Source organism: Haliotis cracherodii, unplaced genomic scaffold, assembly GCF_022045235.1.
Source record: "Haliotis cracherodii isolate W230 unplaced genomic scaffold, xgHalCrac1.p SCAF_11, whole genome shotgun sequence".
Taxonomy (NCBI): Eukaryota; Metazoa; Mollusca; class Gastropoda; order Lepetellida; family Haliotidae; genus Haliotis; species Haliotis cracherodii.
The window spans coordinates 11,739,104-11,761,020 of record NW_027266266.1 but is presented as its reverse complement, the minus strand read 5'-3'; the positions used below and the strand labels follow the sequence as shown (position 1 = coordinate 11,761,020).

At 40.8% G+C, this 21,917-nt stretch overlaps 1 pseudogene; it reads left to right on the top strand.

Annotated features, from left to right (window-relative positions):
• Positions 1-14,884: 14,884 nt before the first annotated feature.
• Positions 14,885-21,917, top strand: part of LOC139455387 (atrial natriuretic peptide receptor 1-like) — a 33,376-nt pseudogene continuing 26,343 nt past the window's right edge.

Sequence of the window (21,917 nt, the reverse complement as noted above, 5' to 3'; positions counted from 1 at the left end):
GGACATATTGGTCATCAGATCTGATTAAACGGTTCTTTGTTTCAATAAATGAAATCTGCAAGACCAATTCAGCATTTATATGGAAACAATTTAGTTATTGAGTAAAACTGTTTTCAGAAATGTAATATCAGTACCTGTTATTGTTAAATACATATTTGGATGTTATTATACTCACGTATGTTCTACAAGACCAAAGACCCGGGTTCGATTCCCGACATGGGTACAATGTGTGGAGCCCATTTCTGGTGTCCCCCGCCGTGCTAGTGCTTGATTATTGCTAAAAGCGGCGTAAAACCATACTCACTCTAGAAGACATGAGGCCAAGATTTTTATCCTAATGAACTCCCAAAATGACTTGGAAATGAAATATGATCATGTTTTTAATTATATTTGCAAGACTACCATCTTGCAGTGTCCAGAAGTTATAATAAGTGATTGTTATTGTTGCATAAATAAGTTGAGGCATGGATCTTGAAATCGGACAGTAGACATGTGAATGAAAATCTCATGATCCATATGGCCTAAGGAATTTTCAGGTAGATAAGGTTATCACTGTAGGATATAAGTATTGTTATGTAAGATGCTCTACTAAAGATTGCACTTTTTATATGTAAGTTTATTTTTATTCCATGTGGTTTATAATGATCTGAAAGAGTCATTTAAACTACTGTTTGATATGATCCATCTTGTGCCATTCTCCAATAATGTGTGGGGTCACAGGTGGCCCAGTCGTTTAAGATGCCGCGATTCGCTGTGCAGAGTTGTGTCCCTTGGGCACGCCAGAAACCTATGATTGTGGTTCCGAATCCTGGTTCGCCCCAATTGTGTTTCTAGGTTTGTCAGCACCATACCCGTGCTCATGGGTTTCACCGAAGTGGTAAACGTCTGAGACCTGCATCACTTTGGGCGTTCCTCCCACATTAAGCTGACACGCCGTGATATAACTGGAATACTGTTAAAAGCGGCGTTAAACCCAACTCACTCACTCACTCCAATAATGTGTAATAGGATTATGACAGATCACAAGAAATCCTTGTATCTAGACCTATATGTTGTCGTGTTAGCTTATGGATGTTAGCAAACATGCAATAACAATGCCAGATTACCTTGCAAACTTAAGTGTATCCAAATATTTGGAATCAAACTTAATCAAATATTCAGTGTTAAACATAAAAACTCAAGTGTTTTTGTAATATTTACTTTAAGTTTTATGGATGTTGCTTCATCAGTTGAAATAACTAACTTGAGAGTGATTTTCTCTATTTTTGACCCATAAGTTATGATTGTGACACCATATACCCATTAATGCAACATGCAGAAAGGGCTCTCTGTTCTTTGTTTGATATTTAGATTAATTCCCGAGAAACCAATGCTGTATATTTTTGCTGAAGATGAATATCAGTAGGGAAGATTTGGAGTTCAAGTTTATATCAATTATTTCTTTGATGTTTCAATGAGGGACGGTCGGGTAGCCTAGTGGTTAAAGCGTTCGCTCGTCACGCCGAAGACCCGGGTTTGATTTCCGTCATGGGTACAATGTGTGAAGCCCATTTCTGGTGTCTCCTGCCGTGATATTGCTGGAATATTGCTAAAAGCGGCGTAAAACCATTCTCACTCACTCACTGATGTTTCAATGTTTGTTTTAAAGAAAACGGGTTACAGGTGTCCCAGTCTCTATGGCGCCACAATTAGCTGTGCATAATTGCATCTTTTTGGCACGCCAGAAAAGTTTTGATTGAAGGTTGAATTCCGGTTCGTCCAGATTACCTTTTCAGGTTTGTCAGCACCATGCCCGTGCTGGTGGGTTTCACCAAAGTGGTAAACGTCTTAGACCTGCATCACTTTCCTCTCACATTAAGCTGACAAACCGTGTTTGATACAACTGGACTACTGTTAAAGTGGCGTTATAACCAACTCACTCACTCAAGGAAAACACATAATGCACTGTATTACACCACATGCATATATGCATAGTCTTGGGCAGTGGTCAATGTACAATATGCTCAGGCTTTTAATACTTTTAGAGAAAATATGCCAAAATATTTTTCAAAATGATATTTTCCATCCTTTAGGATATTATGTGTATAGTGTCAATGTTTAATCCCTAAATGCGTTACCTCATGAAATCCCACCTACATCATGTCCATACTACTGCTGAACCAACTTGTAAAAACTGACTACAGTTTGGTAGTCTGACAAGAAGAGTTCAAGCAACTGTTCACAATTTTCACTTTGAAAACTGACAAAAGCATTTGCATAATCATAAGAAATCTCTACTAACAGTAGAGGCAGTGTCACCCATCCCAAACACATGCAGAGGCAAGTCAAGTGGTCACCTAATAACACACGGGGACATGTATTACAAGTATAATAGGTAAGCATGTGTTTATGAATCACTATCAAATAGTGATGATACCAGGTGCCCGCCAGTGGCACCCATCCCAAACACATGCAGCGGCAAGTCAAGTGGTCACCTAAAAACACATTTGGGACATGTATTACAAGTATAATAGGGAAGCGTGTGTTTATGAATCACTATCAAATAGTGACGATACCAGGTGTTTGCAAAAAGTGAGCTTTAGGTGAAGTTTAGGCCTGACCGTATGATATTCTGGTAGGTTCTGGGATTGATTTGAAATGAAGTCTGTTCCTGAAAATGCATGAAAAATGTGCCCTCGGTTTTACAAACAAAAACCCGTGAAGATCCAGGTTAGAATTGGTCTTCAGCAAATCGTGCTTGTCATAAAAGGCGACTATCATGATCACGTGGTCAAAATAATGTGTTGTAGAAGGTTTTATGTACTACGTAATACAAGTTAAAGAACGACCATGATTGGAAAGCTGTGTGTTGCCATAACCACCTGCCGTAGCCACCTGCCGTGACAGATTTTATTTTGTCTGAAAAAATCAGGTGTTCTTTAACTTCTTTTGAGTAGTACATATGACTAGTTTTTCATCCTGGTCATTATGGATTTTATTGCTTGTGATATCTTGTGTTTCAATATCTGTGCCATGAATGTATGTATTGAATAAACAGGAATATTTCAAATTTCCTTCATTTTTGATTTTATACTTAGTATGATAATGTAAGAGGTGAGGTAAATACAAAACATCGACGCCAGAGAACAGTCTCGATTGTCTTCCGAAACAGATTCATCTGGGCATAAAACGCGAAATAGTAGTGTAAATCACAGCAATGGACCACCGAAAAGTGATGGCATCAGGTGTTCACAAAAAGTGTAAGCATGTCGAGCTCAACGGAAGCATCCGCCATTCGCACAATTTGCACGAAAAGGTGTTTGAAGCTGCACGAAGCTGTACTCCTGCAATGCGACAGCATCCTGTAAACAAACCAGATAATCAAGCGACGGACCATAATATCTAGTGACATGATAAACATTTGTTAATTGAGAATTATGTCTGTTGTGTACAAGTGCAAAGAATTGAGTAAGGAATGTCTGTGTGTTGTTTAACGTCGCACTAAGCAATATTCCAGCTTTATGAAGGCGGTCTGTAAATAATTGGGTCTGGACAGACAGTCCAGTGATTGATATGAGCATTGATCCACGCAATTGGGATACAATGACATGTATCAACCAAGTCGGCGAGCCTGACCACCCGATCCCGTTAGTCGCCATTTACGGCAAGCATAGTCGCCATTTATTGCAAGCATGGGTTGCTGAAAACCATATCTACCCCGGATCTTCACGGGTCGTGAGGAATGAGTGAGATGTTGACCACATAAAGTGACTGAATGTTGTTTCAGTTACTTCGATTGCACCATGACAGCCTGTAAAATGTTGGGTTTTGGCCAGGCATACCAGTGGGTTATGTAGGATGAGCATTGATCCACATGGCCTGACAAGATTGCACATTGTGATTAAACTGGTCTCGCATTAAAAGATTACACATTGTAATCAAGCAAATTTCATGTTCAAATATTACAAATGATCAACCAATTCACAAATTACAAGATTACACATTGAAATCAAGCGTTTCCAGTATGACGAGACTACACATAGTGATCAACCAATTCTCACATTACAAGATTATGCATTGTGATCTACGAATTCTAACAATACATAACATATTCTGATCAACCATTAACATCTTATCGACGGCCTCCGTGGTCTAGTGGTAGAGCGTCCGCCCGGAGAGCGGAAGGTCCATGGTTCGATCCCCGACCGCTTCATACCAAAAGACGTTAAAAGATGGCACTTATTGTTACCCTGTCTGGCGCTCGGCATTAAGGGGCTACAACAAGGACTGGTCCGCTCGGAGTCAGTATACTGTGTCTGAGTGGGGTATTCATGTTTCATTGCGGCATGGTATCTCCGTGGGCTAGCACTATAACTCGGCATCAGTCCGGACTAGTACAAGCAGCCACACACACACACACGTGCATGCACGTCGCTTTATAAGTGCAATGATCTTGGACCCGAAGTTAAACCCAATTTCACCTTACCTCTCATCTTAAAACATAACACACTGTAGTTATCCGGATTGTTAAAATGCGTATGTGACCGCGTTTATTAAAATAGGAAAGAAAGCCTGCTGTTCCGTTACTTAGTTTACCTAATTTTTCTTTCAGTCCGTGGCCGAAATAAAAGCACAAAAAGAGTATGTAAAGTAAAGTATATCGTATTTTCGGGCGGTTTATACACAATTACAGTCTGTAAAGCTAATTTGATTATTGTTTTCAGTAATTAAACTAGTAATACTGGCAGAAGGGAGAAGGCACAAGATATTATTTCAATATTTAGTTGAGTGAGGTTTGCGAATCCTCGAAACAAGCTGACTAGAACTCCCTGACCATTCCACAATGCAATCTAAGTTTTATGACTGTCGTAGCTCCCATACTTTATCATAGATTAATGAGCGTCGTAGCATTAAGGTCGCTGCGTAGAACAGGGCCCTGGTCTTAGGGCTCGTATCTAATCAAAAATCCACCATTCACAGATTTTTACTGAATGTGTATCTGTATATGCTTATCTTTCGAATACTCCACTGAAACATGAAATTCCTGCCACTAAATTATTAATTACAGGAGACAGACACTCTGTCACACATTCCTAAAATCGATTTTTAAATGCACATTTCCACAAAAGTGTACCAAGGATCTTTACAGCAATGTTTTATATACGCCGGTTCATAAACCTTTCGTATGTTCATACACATATAATTTACAAGTATATGATATAATTGTACTATTTATGAGCTAAATATCGAAGTGTATTGTAAAACACTGTAGATGACGTCTTGTAGCCAAAAGGTCAGCCGTAATTCGAGCTGTGTCGCATGAAACTAAAATATTGATTTCACTCCGGTTCTTACCGATCCTGGGTTAAATTTTTAGATTTGCATTTAGCCTGAGTCTAAGGCGAGTACCTAGACGGTTGTATACCCGATGTGGAGAGTCAGGAAAACAGGCGGATTACAAAATACAGAGCAATAATTGTAAGTGTGAAACGTACATTATATTAACATGCAAACCATGGTATGTTAATAACATTGTCAGACACGGGAAGGTATAAATCTCCTAGTCTCCCATGCATTGTGGTAATCTTACCGTGTCATGCTGATCACTGTATGTTAATAACATTGTCAGACATGGGAAGGCATAAATCGCATTGTCTCCCATACATTGTGGTAATCTGACCGTGTCATGCTGATCACGGTATGTTAATAACATTGTCAGACATGGGAAGGTATAAATCGCATTGTCTCCCATACATTGTGGTAATTTTAACGTGTCATGCTGATCACGGTATGCTAATAACATTGTCAGACATGGGAAGGTATAAATCTCCTCGTCTCCCATACATTGTGGTAATTTTAACGTGTCATGCTGATCACGGTATGCTAATAACATTGTCAGACATGGGAAGGTATAAATCTCCTCGTCTCCCATATATTGTGGTAATCTTACCGTGCCATGCTGATCACTGTATGTTTATAACATTGTCAGACATGGGAGGGTATAAATCGCATTGTCTCCCATACATTGTGGTAATCTTATCGTGTCATGCAAACCGATGTATGTTTATAACATTGTCAGACATGGGAAGGTATAAATCGCATTGTCTCCCATACATTGTGGTAATCTTATCGTGTCATGCAAACCGATGTATGTTTATAACATTGTCAGACATGGGAAGGTATAAATCGCATTGTCTCCCATACATTGTGGTAATCTTACCGTGTCATGCAAACCGATGTATGTTTATAACATTGTCAGACATGGGAAGGTATAAATCGCATTGTCTCCCATACATTGTGGTAATCTTACCGTGTCATGCTAACCGATGTATGTTAATAACATTGTCAGAGAAGAGAAGGTATGAATTCTCTTTCATCCCAAGCGTTTAACACAGAAAAAATATTATGCGTATGTTTTTTTTCGTGCGTTAAACGTACTACAGTATTAATGAACAGGCGTTGCTGACGCGAGGAAGGGTAACGGTGCGAAGATGGTAAAGCGGCAATGTCGTACATTGTATTTAATTATGTATTGTTCAATAAGCGGATGTTTGCAATCCATGACGTACTACAATACACTAGATATAAGTTAACGGAAGAGATTCTGCTTCAGAAAAATAATTCTGAAGCGTCCAGTTTCGATTTAAATTTCTCCTTTGTCCCATAACTGTATATACATGGAGTATGGCAAACTCTGTGGTTCTGTCGGGAATGTAGTTACACACTGCCGTCATCCATATATTGCAGCTACACGATGGCGCCAGTAAACAATCCATCTGGGCCGACCCGTGAAGATCCGGGGTAGGATAGGTCTTCAGCAACCCATGCTTGCCGTTAAAGGCGATCCATACTTGTCGTAAAAGGCGACTAACGGGATCCGGTGGTCAGGCTCTCTGACTTGGTTGATGCATGTCATCGATCCCAATTGCGTGGATCGATGTCATGATATCAATCACTGGATTGTCTGGTCCAGACTCGATTATCTACAGACCGCCGTCATATAGCTGGAATATTGCTGAGTCCAACCATCTGGGCCAGGACTAGTGGTTGATAGTATGAGCACCGATCCACGATTTACCATCCCCTGTAGTTGGATCTTACAACAAACGCGACACCCAAGTCCATTACATCAAATCAAACACACTGTTGTCAAGAATATTTTTTCAGTCATAACAAATCTCTGCTAAAAGCTGAGTCTACGATTTCGCCTATATCGTAAGCATGTGCTTATGAATCACTACCAAATGGTGATGACACCAGGTGTTCGCGAAAAGGTGAATGTAGCCTGCACCTTCTGTGACACTCGTCACTAACACAAACACATGAAGCCACGCTGGATTAAAAGGATAAATAATTAATCTTGAATTAACGTTCTCGCCTGAATTCCATACATGCCTGTATTGTCCATAGATTTGTATATTTTATACTTCCTTTTGTGTTTGTGTATATATGAGTGAGTGAGTGAGTATGGTTTTACGCCGCTTTTAGCAATATTCCAGCAATATCACGGCGGGGGACACCAGAAATGGGCTTCACACATTGTACCCATGTCGGGAATCGAACCCGGGTCGTCGGCGTGACGAGCGAACGCTTTAACCACTAGGCTACCCGACCGCCCCTTGTGTATATATGTGTTATTGGGGGGTGAGGTGGTGGAACATAAAAGCGCCGCAATTCGGGGTGCAGAGTCGCCTCCCTTAGCAGTGCCAGAAATCTACTAATCTATGAGTAGTGTCCTAGTTCGTCATGATTATGTTAGCACCAAACCTGTGCACGTGGATGTCCTGCAAACACGTCATTTATTGTGAACATGATTAGATACATTGAACGATAAACCTACCCACACCCGTCTACGCACCACACACCTTTCGCCACATCATTTCGGTTTTGTTCTGAAATACTGTTGATACACTGAATAAAAAAAATAAATACTCTATATTGTTTGTGGTCACACGACCTGCATCACTTCGGGCTTTCCTCCCACATTAAGCTGACACGCCGTGATAAAACTGAGATACTGTTCAAAGCAGCGTTAAACTCACTCACTCGATCACTCACTCATTCCTATTCCAGAACAGACCCGTGAAGATCTGGGATAGAATAGGTCTTCAGCAACCCATGCTTGCCGTAAAAGGCGACTATGCTTGTCGTAAAAGGCGACTAACGGGATCGGGTGGTCAGGCTCGCTGACTTGGTTGATGCAATCGATCCCAATTGCGTGGATCGATGCTCATGATATCAATCACTGGATTGTCTGGTCCAGACTCGATTTTTTACAAACCGCCGTCATATAGCTGGAAGATTGCTGAGTGCGGCGTTAAACAACAAACCAACCAACCAACCAACCAACTATTCCAGAACATGTACCTCCTCTATCATTCTGATTACGTGTCTGCCACCTGTTGGCACATGCATGCCGTGGGGGGTCCGGATGAGAACTCATCCTTGTAATACGTAAGTCAAACCCTGACATTGTGGGACTTTATTAATAATAACACTCCTACCTTGTCCGGTCTGGAGTCTATTATGTAATACATAAATTGCAAGTAATTCCCTGGCAATTTATTTTAATTATTATTTTTCTATAAACCGTAAAAGAATGTTCAGGCACTCCCTCTAACATATTTCTATTTCTGATTGTGAACACGCAATGCCATGTAGCAAGTGGTCAAAATGTAACAAATGTTATATTTGAGATAACACTTTCTTAGTTAAGTACAGATTCCAGAACTTACAATACAGTACCTATGGTATCACTGAACAGGGGTTGGTGACGTGAGGAAGGTGAACGGTGCAGATTCCAGAACATTTTTGGGTTGAGTCCCATCCGGGATTCTAACCCACACAGCCAGAGTGAGGCACCTAATCACCAGCGATCTAACCATGTTCCTCATATACCGATAAAAGATTTGGCGGAGCTTGTGTGGCTGATAACATCACTGATTGTTGTCGACAGTTTTCGTATGTTAATGATTAGTATATATTCAGCCTGTGAAGTGCACACGCGGATTTACACACTATGAACACTTGGTGCCACGTTTTAACGAAAAACATATTAAAGCAACAATTCTTAACTGACCATTTTACGGCTGGAATGTGTGTAACCTTAAACAACGAACGCACACAACATCTGGCCATCATCAACTTACTGTAAGTTAAACAACTATAGCGCTGAGAAAGTTCTACAAGGCATAGCCTTGGGAGTACTGTGACGTAAGGTCCAGATTGTATTCCTCGGGGGGTTCTTTGGGATATAACTCTGCTTTTTTCGTTTGTTATCATCATCATCATCATCATCATCATCATCGTCGTCGTCGTCGTCGTCGTTGTTGTTTTTGTTGTTGTTATTATTATTATTATTATTATTACTACATATTCCTTTGCTAAAGCATTTTGTCTGCTGCTTGGGATTGAGATGCCCTTCTCAATACATCCCAGCAGAGTGATGCGGTTCCGTGAAGATGAGGTATTCCTACGTAGGTAAAATATATTCACTATTAATCCACGTTATTTGAAGACATGACAATATGAGGTTGTGATTGTGTCAAAAATAGAACGGTCGCCCTAACAACCGTTAGAAAAAGAATTATGTCAAATCTTGTAAGTATTGAACGACACACTGATAACACTGGTAAAGTGAAAGTTTCTTTCCGGTTATCTTAGTGTTCGCTTGTCACGCTGAAGACCCGGGTTCGATTCCCCACATGGGTACAATGTGTGAAGCTCATTTCTGGTGTCCCCCGCCGTGATAATGCTGGGATATTGCTAAAAGCGGCGCAAAACAATTATCACTCATATTCAATGCCCCCGGTCCATATACAATGATAATTATTATAATTAATCATTATAAAATAGTGATTACACCAGATGTTCGGGAATAGGTGCGCGATCGTCACAAACACATGCAAAGGCAAGGCAATTGTTCACATGAAAAACACGGGAACATATGGTACAAGTCAACATTATTTTGATCACCGATGCATCAAATTTGGAAATGTCCTACACATGTCTATCATAAAACAGTTTGAAAGCTTTTCTGAGGCCTTGCATGTTGTAGGTTTGACCAAACGACTTCTGAGCAAGAGACCCGTAGAATAGGTCTTCAGCAACCCATGCTTGCCATAAAAGGCAACTATGCTTGTCGTAAAAGGCGACTAACGGGATCGGGTGGTCAGGCTCGCTGACTTGGTTGATGCATGTCATCGTGTCCCAATCGCATGGATCGATGCTCATGATATCAATCACTGGATTGTGTGGTCCAGACTCGATTATTTTACAGACCGCCGTCACATAGCTGTAATATTGCTGAGTGCGGCGTAAAACAACAAACCAACCAACCATCTGAGCAAGAATCGTATGACGCTCTCTGAAATCTTGGTAGAAAGAGCATGCTAGATTTTACCTCAAAGTTGTGAAATGTAAACGCCAAATACTAGAGCTGCTGGAACATTGCTCGACATGAAGGGAAAGTTGCGCTATTGGACAATTGAAGTCATCCCTCTTATGCAGTCTTGTAGAGAGTGTTTTGCCACTGAATCTTTATGCATACATGATGCATACATGAGACAGATGGGGCGGTCTCACTGGGCTCCTTTATTTCTAATTCAGGTGGGTAAATCAAGGGAAGTGAATTCTCTATTTGAAGGCTATGGAACGGCATCAGATCATCGATATACCTGAAGATTAAGTTCAACTTCTTGGCCAAATTACAATGTTTTAACTTTGCCAATCCGAGCAGATATCCCGATTCATATGCATATGGATGGCAACTTAGCAGATACATTTTTTTAATTGATCTGAGCCTCTGAATATAGATATATAACTGTATCTATGGTCACCATGTTTTGCAAGAAAAGCCACATGGATCAAGGAATGGAGTTTTCTCAAAAGTTTGTCATGTGGGATAGTGGTGTACAAAGTTGAAAAACCACCTGGTTCTTTCCCGAGACATAGAGAATCTCACCCGAGTGTCTTTTTATATCAAATATATCAACACGAGTTGATAAAAGTGGGAAAACTCCGAGGCTTGCCGAGGATTGTTTCCACTTTTACCAACGAGTGTTGATATATTTGATATCAAAAGACACGAGGGTGAGATTTTATTTATCATCCAACATCATTCTTCCAACTTTTTCAGTTTGTAGACAGTAATAAGCAGTGTCTAAAGTGTAAAAAGTACTGCTAACAGCTTCAATAGCAGAGCCATTATTGATGTCATTTGATTGTGACGTCATGGTTACCAATTACGTCACAATGGTCTGCCAAGGATTGAGATGCAATTTTATTGCAGTGATATCTACAGTGTAGACATTGCTTGATCTCATCCAAGCGATATCTCCTGTGGGAGCCTGTTTTTGATGATAAATGGTATTAATTCCACTTGTCTCAAATACTTTCTGTGAATATAAAGAAGGTCTTTCCTTGATTGTATCAAGACTTATGGTTAATCCTTTGAGAAAGCGATTTATTTTATGAGTTGGTCGTTTCCCATCCCAAATTACCTTGTTTTGACTTTGACATGTACAGTTCTAGTAGAAATTCAGATTAAGCCACTTCATGATCAAGTTTGTGTGACAAGGGATTCAGTCCACACGTACTTCTCAAGGATCGTGTATGCAGTAGGCGACGTAGATCTCGCTGATAATTTAGTGGGGAAAACAACACAGTAATTCAAGCGGCTGATGGTCCGACGATGAGATTAGGTAATTATTTACTCCGTAACCGTTGAAATTCTCCCTCACTGCTATCACCACTAACACAATCGTTAACTATACGCTTTGTTTGTTTGTTTGTTGTTTGACGCCGCACTCAGCAATATTCCGGCTATATGACGTTAGTCTATAAATATTCGACCACACAATCCACTGATTGACATCATGAGCATCGGTTCACGCAATTGGGATACGATGACATGCATCAACCAAGTCAGCGAGCCTGACCACCCGATCCCGTTAGTCGCCTTTACGACAAGCATAGTCACCTTTTACGGCAAGTATGGGTTGCTGAAGACCTATTCTACCCCGGAATCTTCACGGGTCCCACGCAATTGGGATCGATGACATGCATCAACCAAGTCAGTGAGCCTGACCACCCGATCCCGTTAGTCGCCTCTTACGACAAGCATAGTCGCCTTTTACGGCAAGCATGTGTTGAACCACTCTGAACTTCTTACTTTACAGCAGGTCAATGAATTCTATTATGAAAGAGGACGGTGGGGTAGCCTAGTGGTTAAAGCGTTCGCTCATCACGCCGAAGACCCGGGTTCGATTCCCGGCATGGGTACAATGTGTGAAGCCCATTTCTGGTGTCCACCGCCGTGATATTGCTGGAATATTGCTAAAAGTGGCGTAAAGCCATACTAAATCACTCACTCCACAGATTTGAATTAATAATATTTTACCTTCAGCACATCGGATAAGCATCCAACCCTCAAAGTGTTTCAGGATGGAGACATCATTTGGCTCATAGATTCTTGGCGGAACTAGTAACCTATCTGCCATAAATATCTATACAATATTACTATTTCCTCGTGACCTTTGTCTGAATATCGATCAAAGGTGCGGTCGGGTAGCCTAGTTGTTAAAGCGTTCGCTCGTCAGGCCGAAGAGCCGGGTTCGATTCCCGACATGGGTACAATGTGTGAAGCCCATTTCTGGTGCCCCCCGCCGTGATATTGCTAGAATATTGCTAAAAGCGGCATACAATCTTACTCACTCACTCACTTACTCACTCACTTAATGTCGATCAAATTACTAAACAAACAACAATATTACTATGTATTGAACTTGCCAAAACAAAGTAACTTTAAACTTTCAATCAGAACAATCTGTTGATTCGTTGTAAATTACTTTACATAGTCGTGGACACACGAGGTACGTTATTTGCAGAGGCGGTTATTTCAACAAACAATCCAGTGATTGATATTGTTAGCAATGATCCATGCCGTTGGTGTACGAGTGAGTGAGTTGGGTTTAACGCCGCTTTTAACAGTATTCCAGTTATATCACAGCGTGTCAGCTTAATGTGGGAGGAAAGGTCTCTGAAATTTACCACTTCGGTGAAACCCACGAGCACGGATATGGTGCTGACAAACCTGGAAACACAATTGGGGCGAACCATGATTCGAAGCCACAATCATAGGTTTCTGGCGTGCCCAAGGGACGCAACTCTGCACAGCGAATCGCGACACCTTAGACGAGTGGACTGAAACGTTAATGCCTGTACAGAAATGGGCAGCATGCCGTTGAGCAACGAAACACGTAAATTGAGCAAATGTTGTTTGGCTGTCACTATGTCCTATCACTATGCTCCATCACTGCAGCCTCTTATTTGGGTCTTGACAAAAGTTGACAACCCAGTGGCTGATAGCATGAACATCAACGCTGTAGGGGTACGGGGACAATAAAAATTTCATACATACTGAAACTGTACTGAAATCTTTTTAATCAGCTCTAACGACAAGCATAAATAATTAGGATATTGTATGACCTGGCATCCATACAGTGAGTGAATGAGTGAGTGAGTGAATGAGTGAGTAAATGAGTAAATGGTTTAACGCCGTTTATAGCACTATTCAAGCAATATCACATTTTATTGACCCATGTGTTTAATCAAACCAGAGCTTCAGGTGATTACTAATACAAATCACCTAAAATCCAATATCCAATTATTTATCATGAAACTCTCTTACCAATGTTTAATTAATTTCAATGTAAGAATTGAAACCGAAATTTAACAAATCCTTCGGTGATATTTTCGCAAAAACACGTAATGCAATTTCTGACTAATTTCAGATATTAACACCGACTGAACGGAAACGTATGACAGCTCGTGCCGGGATACTTCCGGGACAGGAATACCATGACGTCACAGCACAGTACCCGTTTGGGTAGAGTGTCTGTACCCCGCCACAAGGGCAAGCTCTATACCCGGGGACCGTCACACCCGACACTGTAGCTATCAGCTAGGGAGGGGTTTCACAGCAGGGGAACTGATAATCCCTTCAGCTGAGCGGAAATGGATAAAAACTCTCAAGTTCACGACACGAGCCGTCAGTAGAAGCGGTTATGTGTTCCGATAAGCCTGCAATGTTTAACTGGAGTATTCAGTCTTCAATCATTAATGCTCCATGGCGCGGAAGACATGGATAGCTCAGGTGGTCGTTACCAGTTCGCATTACTTAAACGATTTCGACTGCTGCAACCCAGAGAATTCTTTCTTGAGATGCAATATAATTTGAGTTGTATGACATATTTGAGTTATGACACAGTGGAGCTGGACGTATGTAGATGCAGACTTTTGAATAATCAATAATGAAGGACCAGTGTGACCTCAGCGTACTGAACTATGTGAATATACACTATGGATCCACATGAACAGGTTGTTATTGTGTCATGTAAAATCTCAACTGTATGTGTAATTCAGACATTTCGGGAACATAGATTTCAAACTGGACCATTGCATCATTGATGTACACATATATAACCTTCGGGAAGACAGATTCAGTCTTGGGAAGACATATTTCAGTCATGGAAGACTTATTTCAGTCTTGGGAGACATATTTCAGTCAGACACACTTCAGTATTGACGGGCACAAATTCTAACACATCCTGAAGACTGAGGCATACTTCATCCACCGTTGAAGATTGTCAGAAGTGTTGTCAGATTGACAGTGAGTATTTGAGCAAACTACTTTATCGGTAACTGATCAAGGGTAACGATTATCGAATTCAGTCTTTCATATTATGGTGTAGCCAAGCTACATTGCATATGCCAAATTTCAGTGTTGACCTCGGAGTCCATTCCATCGAATATAAGTGTGAAGTAATTCAATGTGAAGACCATCTGAATCAGCGCATTCAGATCCTGCATCCAGCACCAAAAGGAGTTATGATCATATGTGAGAATGAGGATGATGGTTCTGATATTCGCGTGCATATTTCCAGTTGTGTATCCCCTACATATAGCAATACCTCTGCCAATTTCACCCGGTAGCGACATATTCCCTTCCTTGGAACTAGCCAATGGCACAGTACAAGTTGCTTTAGAAAAGACTGGCGCTTCTGGTGTGAATGTCAGCTGGCTGGACACACACGAAGATGAAGAGACTGCCCTTGGTGTTTGTGTAGACTTGGTGAAGAGCAGCAATGTTGATGTCTTCGTTGGGCCTCCTTCCACAAAGAGTGAGTATTTGTCTGATTTCGTGATATGACCTGGTACATATTTGATATTACACGGTTTTAGCCTTTTTTAAAAATAAACATAGGGTCGGTGGTCGAATAAAAATAGTAATAAATTTGCAAAACATTATTTTTGACCCACTAGGTGAAAAGGGACCTTATAGATACAATTGTGCTGAGACGTTAAGAAGAACTTACTTCAACTTATTTCCGCATAAATCGTCATGTGTGCTATCTGTACAAAATTAATATTATTTGTTTCGAAATCTTCGAAAAAAGAGGCATTTATCAGACATTGTTTAAAAAACTGGAATCATTACATAAACAGTTATAAGTCTGAAAACTGATCCGTGCAAAAAATGGGTCCAAATGTTTGATGCTATGTATCTCTGTAATTGATATGGATTGAATCTTACGAATTGTATTTTTATGGTCCAAAGATACTGTAGTTTTAAAATATAATAAGTCAAAATGTGATTTTACACTCAGAAGGTCCCTTATCCCATGGTTGTTCACATTTGTTAAAGTTTGCACTGAACTGTCTAGTCGGTAGGGTCAAAATATACTGAACAACAAAAGTTCCTGTGGAATTGAATAAGATTTAATGCAAAGTTATGTTTTTCACCAAATCTTAAACAATTTCGGTTTGCAACGGATAAAAGACTTCTGTAAGTGTTCAAATGGTTTAATTTGCCATACTGACTTCAGTAAATGCGTGATTTCATAAAAAAACCATGAACATGCGAAAATGTCAATTTACAAATCAATAGCGTGTGTGTCCACCTCTGATTCCGATGCAAACAACACATCTTCGTCTCATGGAATGGACCAGGCGTCGCACAAAGCCCTGTGTTATATCTGTCCATATCTGCTGGAGCATGTTTCGAAGTTCCTGGAGTGTCTCTGGTTGACGTCGAAGGCGCCGATCAATCTGATCCCACATGTGCTCTATTGGTGAGAGATCAGAGGAGCGAGCCGGCCAGGGGATGACATTCACGTTGTTTTGTTGATTAGAATCCTGAACAAGTCGAGCAATATGAGGCCGGGCGTTGTCGTGTTGAATGGTAATGCCTGGGCCATGACGACGCAAAAACTGTAGAACAACAGGGACGATGATCTCGTCGCGGTAGCGCTGTCCATTGACATTTCCCTCTACCACTATCAAACGGGTCCTCTGTCTTGCTGCTATCCCACCCCATAGTATAACGCTGCCGCCCCCGAACCGAACCGCCCCACGACACAATGATTGACGTAACGTTCTCCTCGACGTCGGTACACTCGAATCCGTCCATCGCTGTGGCTGAGGTGAAAACGAGACTCGTCAGTGGATAGAACTTGTCCCCAATGCATTGCCATCCAGCGTAGACGCTGTCTGCACCACTGTGGACGTGCTTGACGGTGGTTTCCTGTCAAAATGGGACGTCTGGCGGGTCTTCTGGCGACAATCCTTGCACACCTGAGGCGACGACGTACGGTTTGTGAAGATATTCGTCGAAGGCCAGGGATTCCTCTAGCAGTCACTGTTGCTGGCTGGAATCGATTTCGTAGGTGTGTTGTTTGAATTCAGTTGTCTTGTCGATTATTGGTTACGCGTAGCCTGCCACTCCGAGGATGGTCTCTGACTGCATTCGTCTGTTGCCAAAGTTGCCACAAACACCAAATGGTGTTTCTGTGGACGTTAAAATGTCTTGCAACATCACGTTGACTCGATCCTGCTTCACGCATACCAATGGCTCGCAGACGCTCATTTTCGGACAGGCGTGGTATTTCGTAATGTTGAATAATTGCGTAATTTTGTTGTTTTTCTGAGTCGTTGTTGTCAGCACGATGCTAAACAATGCATATAGAATCCCGTAAACGCACATGTTTTTTAACCCAATCTTGGGTACTGAAATGCATGGGGCTTGCATAAAAGTCAACTTTTGCATGGAATGCATGCCTTTCTGTAGCAGTTACGCTTTTGTGACTTGATTCCATACATATATACTACTACAATATTGAAACCAAACTTTACTTGTTTGAAAAATACACTAAAATATTGGTGTCACATTGCCTTTTGTTGTAGAGTATATGACCAGTTTTAAAGCCAAATCATCCTATAGCCAAGACATTTGCCGTGTCAACCAGTAATTAACGGTAGCAATTTAAACACACTCTCTTTACGCGTTCCCGTCGCGTTATTAAATAATTAGAGAAATATATACTGAACCAAAAGAATAACTTTCATGAATATAATTGGGGATATATTTATGAAAATGTGTGCTAAAGTTTAAAAAGTATTCACTAAATATTTATCATCCCTAACTTTTTTGTTCGGTATATTAACAAACTCGGCCGGAATTAGAAATAAGCTCTCCTCGTAGTTTTAATTTGATCACAAAATTCGTAAATTTTGTTTGTAAACCAAACATAAAACACCTGCCTAATTTCAATTGTTTAACATTGTTTGTTTGTTGTTTAACGCCGCACTCAGCAATATTCGAGCTATATGACGGCAGTCTGGAAATAATCGAGTCTGGACCAGACAATTCAGTGATTGATATCATGAACATCGATCCACGCAATTGGGATCGATGACATCCATCAACCAAGTCAGCGCGCCTGACAACCCGATCCCATTATTCGCCTCTTACGACAAGCATATTCGCCTTTCACGGCAAGCATGGGTTGCTGAAGACCTATTCACGGGTCTTTCCGGCAATTAACGTTTTATTCAAGGGAATTCATATGCGCCCGGCCATTTTGAGTTGAATGTGTTGGGATCAGAAGACATGCCAAGATTATTATGTTCTTTGCACATATGTGCAATATTTTTTGTTATTTTCACATTTGACAAACCAGCGAGTGTAGAAGACGAGGTTTGTAGGTCTTAAACCAGTTGACGTTAATTCAGTGTCCTTGACCATGGGATTTGGACGTCTGTATGACAAATCACATCTTATTTCAGCTCAGCTAATTTGAATTTATTCAGATCGATGGTAATTCATTTTTTGTTTGTTTAAATGTATTCATGTCTATGTACGTTCATAAATTTTCAGTTATGATCATGTTTACCCATCCATCAGTTGACCTTTCTGCAATACTTTATTTAATTATATCTTGTGCGTAATAATATGTTTTCGAAGGAGTTCATCGATTTCTATTACAGCAAAATTTTACTTTAAAAAAAACCAAGTTTAATTAAATTGAATAAAAAAGTATTATTTACAAGTCTTAAATGGCAAACGTCTGAGGTCCGCTACACTTTCCTCCCACATGACACCGAGACGTACCTGACGAAAGCTTTGTACGTCAAGTTACCCCTCGTTCCGTGGGTGGCAAGCATATATAAAACCTATTTTCGTCTAGTCATTAGTTTCGTTGAAAACTTTTGTCCATGGATCAACTACAGTAACTTGATAACCTGTCTCATTATTTTTGATAGTTAAGTAGTTATATTTATATATAATGAATCATTTCCTTATAAGTGATGATAGTATAAGAGTAAGACATAAAGAGCTATTGCCATTTATATTTCGTTGACATTCACACGAAGTAAAACTAACGGCGTTTTTATACATAATGAATTGTATGCTCATAAATAATTTGAATGTGCTATAATGTCATGTTAGTTTGAACTACACATATTTGAAAGATTTCTAGATTTCAAATGTGTCCAAGCCAACAATGTACGAACCCAACTGGTCCCATTACATCGGAGTGAGTGAGTGAGTGAGTGAGTGAGTGAGTTAATATTTAACGTCACTTCTGCGTTTCAGCCATATCTTCCCCATTAGATCGGACCCAGTTAGAACCGGGTATACGAAATTTACCGTTAGAATGGTTCGGTTGGTTGATTTTTACGACCGCACTCACATATATTCCAGACGTCGGCTTGTAAAATATTAATTCTGGACCAGACACACCAGTGATTGATATATGAGCAATGTCCCACGCGGTCAGGTTTCGATGACACGCAATAAACCAGGTCAACAAACCCGACACCGATCTAATTGGATGCCTTGTACGACAATCATAGGTTGTTTGTTATCTATTTCCCATTATTTGTCAATCCGAAATTGTGTTAATGCACTGGAAACTGTTTGTACAATAAAGTACAAACGTTAATCTAACGTTACTTAGCTGAAACACTGCCAATCACTGCAAACCTAAGGTCTAAAACACAACGAAAATACCAGTATCCCACATCACTATCTAATAACCATTTGTTATTTATTATTTATTTTTTGCAAACATAAAACATGATTTATTTTAGCACGTCGTATTTTTCCAAACCTCGACGCGGGTTCCCTAGGGAGTAGAAGCACTGATCCTCCAAGGAAATGCAATTCTTGAAGTACACTTGACTTTTGAATGAAGTGCCTGAATTATGTCGATATCAATCTGCCCTTTGACACAACAAATCCCCAGGGCAATGTAATGCCTGATAATACATCTCATGGGATTATCAAGTTGCCAGACGCGTCGACAGGGGATTAAAGGTCACTTTATAAATATTTTGAGTGCATGTGTAATAGTTGAAAAGAGTTGAAATTTGAATCCCATTATTAAAAATGTTCTAACAAAGTGTACATCCTTAAGGTATCCTATTGAGGAGCGTCATGTGTCTGCTACGTGTGAGTGTTGTTCACCCTGTAGTGAATAGGTACCCGGTAGGATGAATAGGTAATGTGAATATTCAGCTTCTAGCGCCTCACAGGCAGCTGATAAAAGAAAATCGAATGCATCCTGCTCCATTGTTCCTGGTCATAATGGTCAGGCTGGTTAGGCTCATCATCAGCTCAGGGCCGTTGCCCCCTCTTCACGCAGCCCAGACAGCGAATGGAGCGATGCCAAGTCAAACTCACCCAGAACTTTTCGGAGAATGTGAAGACTCCCCAACACTGCAGCCTTCTGCATTACCCAGATTGTCAGAAGGGCTGTATTCCTGGCAGAAAATACGGGTACCATCCCAGTGTCAATCAACAGAATTTTGTAATTATCCTTTTCCATGACGCCCTCTACATATTCCGGGTCGTACCATGGATGGACCTCTGTGTCAAAAACACAAGCATGGCGAAGACAGTAATAAAATGATCGAGCCACACCATCATGTCGCTTAAGATACTGAGTTTTTGCCAAAGCTGGGCATCCACTGACAATGTGTTGGGCAGTCTCATTGAATTCATTACATAATCTACAATTTGATGCAAAATCACACATTGACGGTTTCGAGTGGGAAGTGACTGGTCCTGAGCCTTCTGTCTCACTTTTCAGGCCAGTCGACTTCATCCAAGCGAAGGACTCTGCAGGATTGCTGATCTTCTCAACACACTGCACATAAACTCGATGCAATGGTCGTTCAGATAGGCTCTCCTTTGAAAACTTAGTTTGGGCCGACTTGATATAAAACTCCGCTTGGTTGACACTCATTTCTGTACCATCCAGCAGTACAGATCCATCAACAAAATGGATTATCCTGATGAGCCCCAACGTTAATCCCTTAATGATTGGTAAATATAAGCGATTGAGGGAAGAGCGAGGGTGGTGGGATCTATTTTCTGACATGATTCTTCGTGTTAGGGTGTCAATACTCTGAATTGTTTGTTTCGTCCAATCAACAACTGTTACACCAAAAGAATATGAAAGGACGGATACAACATAAGTATATGTGGCTCTTACTTCATTGCCAGCGTTCAGCTCTGAATTCCAGATTTTCTTCAGTCTACATCTGTACTCTGCCCGAAATATTTCCTTGATATGGGCATTCTGGAGTTTGTCCCTAATCTGCATCCCTAAGAACGTATAGGTCTGACCTTCCACGAGATGGTCAATAACTCCTCCTCCAAGTAAACTGACTGATCCTCCCTCTTCTACCTTGCCCTTCTTCTTCTTCTTCTTCTTCTTCTTCTTCTTCTTCTTCTTATTATTATTATTATGAAACACTGGTGCTAGTTTTAGTCTGAATCGACTGACTTTAAACCTGTCTCGCCATGAGTACAAAGTACCGATTATGCCAATTGTGTGTATTGTGCGTTACCTGACATTCTCCGCCAGGTGGGAGATTACCTGGGTGTGTATCTGCCACCCTGATACCCGCTTTCCACCCATGGAACACCGGAATGCTCAGATTTAATAGATAGTTGATAGCTTCTACGTCTTTGTTCTACGGCTTAGATCCTCTTACTGGGGAACATCAACCTATTAAAGGGATATCACGTGAGATTAACAACAACTTAAAGGTGCTAGGTGCAAGTTTTAGATCTCTGCAGAGTGGGTTCGAATCCCGGGTAGCCCTGATTATGTTTTCTAAGTTTGTCAACACCATACCCGTGCTCGTGGCAAAGCAGTAAACGTCTGAGACCTGCATCACTTCAGGCGTTCCTCTCATATCAAGCTGACGCGCTGTGATATAACTGGGATACTGTTAAGGGTGGCGTTAAACCCGACTCACTCACTCACTACACTTGGAACCCAATCGAGGAGAATAGTCCATTTGAAGTATCAGAAGAAGGAATCGTGTATGGAATTAATAGTAACAAAACCCTTTCTTAAAAGATAGTGCTTGTCCGGAAAAAGGCCGATTTTAGAGAGATACCATGCCGCAGCTTTACATGAATACCCAAATCAGACACAGTTCACTGACCCCGGGCCGTCCAGTCCTTGTTTTACCCCTTTAATGCCGAAAGCCAGACAGGGTAACAACAAGTACCATCTTTTAACGTCTTTTGGTATGACGCAGCCGGGGATCGAACCCTCCACCTTATGCTCTCCAGTCAG